The following is a 6,295-nucleotide window of genomic DNA, read 5'->3' as shown; positions in this document are numbered from 1 at the left end:
CATGGGAAATAGATGGGGAAACAGTGGAAACAGTGTCAGACTTTATTTTTCTGAGCTCCAAAATCACTGCAGATGGTGACTGCAGCCATGAAATTAAGACACTTACTCCTTGGAAGGAAAGTTATGACCAACCTAGATAGCATATTCAAAAGCACAGACATTACTTTGCCAACAAAGGTTCATCTAGTCAAGGCTACGGTTTTTCCTGTGGTCATGTATGGATGTGAGAGTTGGACTGTGAAGAAGGCTGAGAGCCAAAGAATTGATGCTTTTGAACTGTGTTGTTGGAGAAGACTCTTGAGAGTCCCTTGGACTGCAAAGAAGTCCAACCAGTCCATTCTGAAGGAGATCAGCCCTGGGATTTCTTTGGAAGGAATAACGCTAAAGCTGAAACTCCAGTACTTTGGCCACCTCATGCGAAGAGTTGACTCATTGGAAAAGACCCTGATGCTGGGAGGGATTGGGGGGCAGGAGGAGAAGGGGATGACAGAGGATGAGATGGCTGGATGGCATCACTGACTCGATGGACGTGAGTCTCAGTGAACTCTGGGAGTTGGTGATGGACAGGGAGGCCTGGCGTGCTGCGATTCATGGGGTCGCAAAGAGTTGGACACGACAGAGCAACTGATCTGATCTGATCTGATAGAAACGACATACCAACTGGAAAACCAGGCTGGAAGGAAGAGCCCCAGGGCTCTCTGCAGCCTAAAAGAATACACTAATTATCTGTGTAACCGGTAGAATCATACATTCTATTATGCTTGTTAGGGTATGACCACAGGCCTATTGATAATTGTCCACCATTAACTACCTAGGCTTAAGGCATATGAATCATGGGTTGACTTTGATTGTATCTTTCTTTTTCCTTTGTTCAGACTAGTTTCAGGGAACCTTATACACTCAGGGTATATAAGGTTTTCACAAAAACTTGTCAGGGTCCTTGGCTAAGAGGAGACTCTGCCTTGGGTTCGCCGGTGTAATAAACTGCACTCCACTATCTGCATTATCCTTCTAAGTGAGTTTGTTTCCTGGAATGTGTGGCTACAACACAGGTACAGCTGTGTCCGCAAAGCCTGTACTCAGCTCCACCCTCCCTCATCCCTCTTGGGAGCTGCACATGCTTTGGCATCGCCAGGCCCAGAGGAGGAGGCATCAGAAATGTGGAAGGGCCTGGAGAGACAGCCTTCAGTGGGCTGAATGGCTGTGGGGGTTGAGGGTAGGGGGAGCTTGTCAGCTAAGGTCTTCCCTGCTTGAGCCCCGCCCTCCTCTCAGCCCTCCAGCCACCTGGCCCCAGGATGTCTCCAGGGATAAGTAGCCAGGACACTCCATGCGTCTGAGATCTCAGGAAACAGGCATGGGAGCTGTGTTCTGATCTGAACCAAACCAAGGCAGAAGAGTGGTCGAGCCCAAGTCTGAGCTCCTGACCCACAGTGAGGCCTAACAAACCCAACGTCGGGGTTTGGAGCAGAAAAGGCTCATTACAGGGCCAACAGGAAGAATGGGCAGCTCATGCCCAACAGGCCTGAACTCCCGGATACTTTTGGGGGAAGATTTTTTGTTTTTAATTATTTATTTATCTATTATCAGTTGTGCTGGGTTTTCATTGCCACACGCAGCCTTCTCATTTTGGTGGCTTCCCTTGTTGTGGAGCACGTTGTTTTCAGGGATGTTCTTCTGTATCTCAAGTGTTAAAACCATCCGCTCCCCTCACACCAGGCTTTCCTGCAGGGCAAATATCGGTGACCTGGAAATTTTGCCTAAGACAGAAGATTCTGTGTAAATATGAGAAAACCTGATTTAAAGTCCTGACACTGTCTGGAGAGATCATAATCCATGCATAGAGTGCCAGTCAGCACCAAGGGCTCTGCATTTGGTTCCTTTAATTTTTGGACACTCTTACTAGTACTATTACTAACTCCATCAGAGGGGTGAGAAGAGGAGGCACAGAGCTATTAATTGACTGGTAAAGTGATTATTAATCAATGAGGAGGCCAGCAGACCTGGTGGCTGTAATGCCCAGGCAGCCTTCATGAGCAAACTGACACCAAAGCCAGAACCAGGGCATCTGCATGCCAGAGAAAGGAGCGACAGGACAACCACAGCTCGACCCCAGATGGAGCCCCCGTGAAGTTACAGCCAAGCAAATACTGCCCTCGGGTTGCTTCTGCATCTTCTCCACAAGAACCTCCCCTTGTCCCGCTGTGGCACACTCCTAACCACATTCCAAGTGACATGCACTCAAGTCAACTCCTGAGATGTGTATTGTGCCTCAGGATTCGCTGAAGTTCACGAGGCAGGCCAGGGTCGAAGCTACATCAGCATCAAGCTGTCTGACTACAAACCTGCCTGGTGGACCCAGATCTCATCCTCTAGGAAATGAAGGGAACAAGCACCAGGTGAGTGGTCTCAACCTTGGCATCACCAGGGCACTGCCTAGGGAGCTTTGAGAGAAAGAATGTCTTACATCACTGGGAAAAAATATCCACAGTTCATTTATCTGACAAAAGCCTTGCATCTGGAATATTTAAGGCTGTCTCACAAATGAACAACAAAAGGACACGGACACTTTGTTGTCATGTGGACTATTTCTCTATTTACAAAAAAAAAAGTGCCGCTGTTACAGCCTGGGTGCTGATACTGCCAGAAAGTGTGGCTCAGTTAACCTGGGGTGTGATCTGGGCAAGAGGAGCTTCAAAAGTTCTCCATGTGATTCCAGTATAAAAGTGAAGATGGGGGCATCTGTGCCAGGCCAGGGGCCAGTCCTAGGAGGGGCAGGGAGGGCTGTGTAATTTCCTTTGTAGAACCCAGTGCTCACTGTGTGTGTTTCCTACGGCTGCTGAGCAAATGACCACTAATGTCATAACTTAAAACAACCCAAACTTATTCCCTTACAGTTCTGGAGGCCAGTAGTTCAAAACAAGTCTTAAGGGGCTAAAATCAAGGTGTCAAGATGTCTTGTTCCTCCTGGAGGGTCCAGAAGAGCCTCTGCTCCTCACCTCCTCCGACTTCTGGAGGTGCCCACGTTCCCGGACTCACGGCCACTTCGTGCCAACTTCTGCCTCTCATCAGGTCACCTTTGCCCTTGATGCTGGCCCTCCTGTGTCCCCCAGAGGACTGTCCGACCTCCTGAATAGTCCAGGGTGCTCGCCCATCCTAGGACCCTTAACTTAAATCACCTGAGCAGTTTCTTCACCGTGGAAGGTAACCTCTTCACAGGTCCTGGGGATTAGGACGTTTACAGACCTGACGGGCCTTGAATCCACTGCTCAAGTGCAGTTTTTCAGATGACAGAAGGAGAACTTACTCCTCTCCTGGAACCTTGGAACACAAAGGGCTCAGGAAGTTTCCACGGCTGATTCCAGCTACTCGGCAAAGCAACCTGCAAAAGATTCCCCTTCTCCCTAGATGCCATAGCACCGCACATCAGTGCCCCAGATAACTGCTCCGGGCAGTGATCACAGTAGCAGAAAACTCCATTTTTTTCCTCAGATCCCAGGACAACAAGCCCCATGATAACAGGAGACCTAGAGGACAATCAGGCCCCGCCTCTCCCTCAGCCCCAGAACTGAGTGGAGATCCCTGCCGCCCCACCACTCTCTTCCCTCCTCACACCCAACCTCTCCCTCCCTCTCTGTTTAGTTGCCTGAATTCCTGACAAGGAGCATCAGGAATGTCCTGCCCTCGTGTTCCTGTTGAGGATTCCAAAGCTGCAGGGTTCCAACCATACCGACTCCATCCTCTGGCTCCACACCTCCACCTCCTGCCTGGCCAGGCCTCACCAACCTTTTCCCACCCAGATCTCCCACACCCAGGTGTTCGGTTTGATCCTCAACAAATGACAAACATCCTGCGGGTCAAGTGGGTCTGCTGGGAGGGAGCTGGGCCTCTGGAGCCCAGCCAAGCACACCGGTTAGGAAACTCCCAGACTGGGCCTCTCTGCAGTCATTAACGCCAGTAAAAGTCCATTATCTTGTAATTTTACTCCTACCATGTGCTTTTTTTAAGAAAAAAAAAATTATTTGTTTATGACTGTGCTGGGTCTTCATTGCTGCACAGGCTTTACTCTAGTTGCAGCAAGCAGGGGCTACTCTCTAGTTGCAGTGTGCAGGCTTCTCAGTGCAATGACTTCTCTCATAACAGAGCACGGGCTCTGGGGCATGTGGGCCTCAGTAGTTGTGGCACATGGGCTCTAGAGTACAGGTTCAATAGTTGTGGCGTACAGGCATTTGAGATCTTCTTGGATCAGGGATCGAACCTGCATTGGCACACAGAGTCTTTGGCACTGAGCCACCGTGGAAGCCTTACCATGTGCTTTTAACATGTAATTCAAGTGAGAGTGGGAAGAACAGATCCGAGGCTGTGCTTTCCTTTAGTTCCAGTAGCCACAGCCACCCTAGTCCTGAAACAGAGACTTCCTGGCAGCTCAGTTCACAGCTGTCCTCTGAACCTGTGCTGGAGAGAGGCTGAGTCCTTCATCCCAGCGCCAGCTGTTGCTTCTACACCAGGAGGGAGGCTCGAATGGCAAGGTGAATCCTGGCTGGTGTTCCAGAAGCAGCCTCCCCCTCACCAGGCCTCAGCTGGGCCCATGTGGGTGGTGCCCTCCTTGCCAGCTTCCTCTGCCCTTCCCAGCATGGCTTCTTCTCTGCCCAAACCCAAAGGAAGACTTGCCCTGGGCTCTCTGCACCTGTATTAGATGGACAGTGGAGAGAGGGTGCCTGTCTGCAGGACTGCTTTCTCCCTAAGGTGCTGCAGAGAGAGGGAGGGAGAAGGCTGCCTCTCGGATGCTCAGGAAGGGGTCACAGATGCCTTGCCCAGCCAGCCCCTCTCTTCCTAGATGGTCACCTGTCAGTCTGGAGGTTACCCCTCTTTCTCCCTCGGGAGGGGCCCTCTCTCGCCCCCACATTCCTCCTCTTGGAGTGGATCTTCCATGGATCTCACTTTTCTGTGTGTCTTGCACACAAGGCACTGGCTTCCCTTTGTTCTGCTTAATCGTTTCAAGAACATCTGTCCAATGAGCAGCCTTTCTTCAGAGAAAAGGCAGCGTGCCCACACCTTTAGAAGGTAGAGAAAATACAAATTCCTGCTCATCATAAGATATTCCGGGTGCCCCAGCTCAGAGATCCTTCTGAACTCCCTATGCAGTGTTGTCCCCAGCGGTGTCTGGGCTCTGGGAGTGATGCAGGAAATTGCAGGTGCTCTGACTGCTGCGATTGTTGTGGCTACAGGTTACTGCCAGCGCAAGCCCCGCCGAACCCAAGAGCCTGCATGACCCTTCCCAGTCGGGTCCCCTCCAGGGTCTGGATTCAGGGCAGCTGCAGGCTAAGTCTTGGTGTTCTGAGCTCAAGTGTACTTGGCCAACAAGCACTGAATTTAGAAATGTGAAGATTTCATTTCTGATTTGATGATATGCTGTCTGCTCTGTTATAAATCATGGAAATTTTCAGACGTTGCCTTGCCTACAGCTAGGAATCTGCCCAGTTGCTGTGCATTTCAAAGTTCTGCATGAGATGTTTTAGTGCCACCTACAGGTCTCTGTCTCTGGAGGTGCTGTGGACAGGTGGTGTACCCCACAGCCCACCCAGTGGGGTGGGGGACCATGCACTGGTGAAGCTCAGCAAATGGAATGCAGAGCTAAACAAGCTAAAAGCAAAAAGTACATATTGTACAATTTATGAAAGTACAAAAACAGGTGAAACTAATTGTATCAGGGTGTTGCAGAGAAACAGAACCCGTAGTATATTCTTTAAATCCCTTAAAATAAATCCCTTTCATATAAAATAATAATATAGAATAAGTCCCTATGTAAATGCACAGAGAATACCAATATATATTTATATATGGTTTATATTTAAAGAGATTTATTTTGAGGAATCAGCTCATGTAACTGTGGGTGCTGGCAAGCTGAGGTCTGTAGGACGAGCTGTCGGGCTGAAGACTCGGGCAGGATTTCTGTGCTACAGTCTTGAGGCAGACTTCCTTCTTCTGTGGGAAACCTCCGTCTTTGCTCTTGAGGCTTTAAATGGAATGGATGAGACCAATCCAATGCTCTGCATCTGCCTAGCACGATACAACTGTCCTGTGCATAGTTCTCCCTTAGATCCAATCAGGACAGTGTCATGAACGGGTCAGTGTGGTAGCTCATAGAAGAGAACAGCAATTGAGACCCCTGTGGGCTAAATTATGGCACAGGACTGAGGAGTGACACATGCCTGAGATAGGTCAGGGACGGTGTGGTGCTGGCCTTGCCAGATGAAAGCCAACTGCTCCTGGGGGTCTTTACTGACAGGGGAGGGAG

The sequence above is a fragment of the Bison bison genome, unplaced genomic scaffold (assembly GCF_000754665.1).
Source record: "Bison bison bison isolate TAMUID 2011002044 unplaced genomic scaffold, Bison_UMD1.0 scf7180017864453, whole genome shotgun sequence".
Taxonomy (NCBI): Eukaryota; Metazoa; Chordata; class Mammalia; order Artiodactyla; family Bovidae; genus Bison; species Bison bison.
This window is presented reverse-complemented; position numbering follows the sequence as displayed.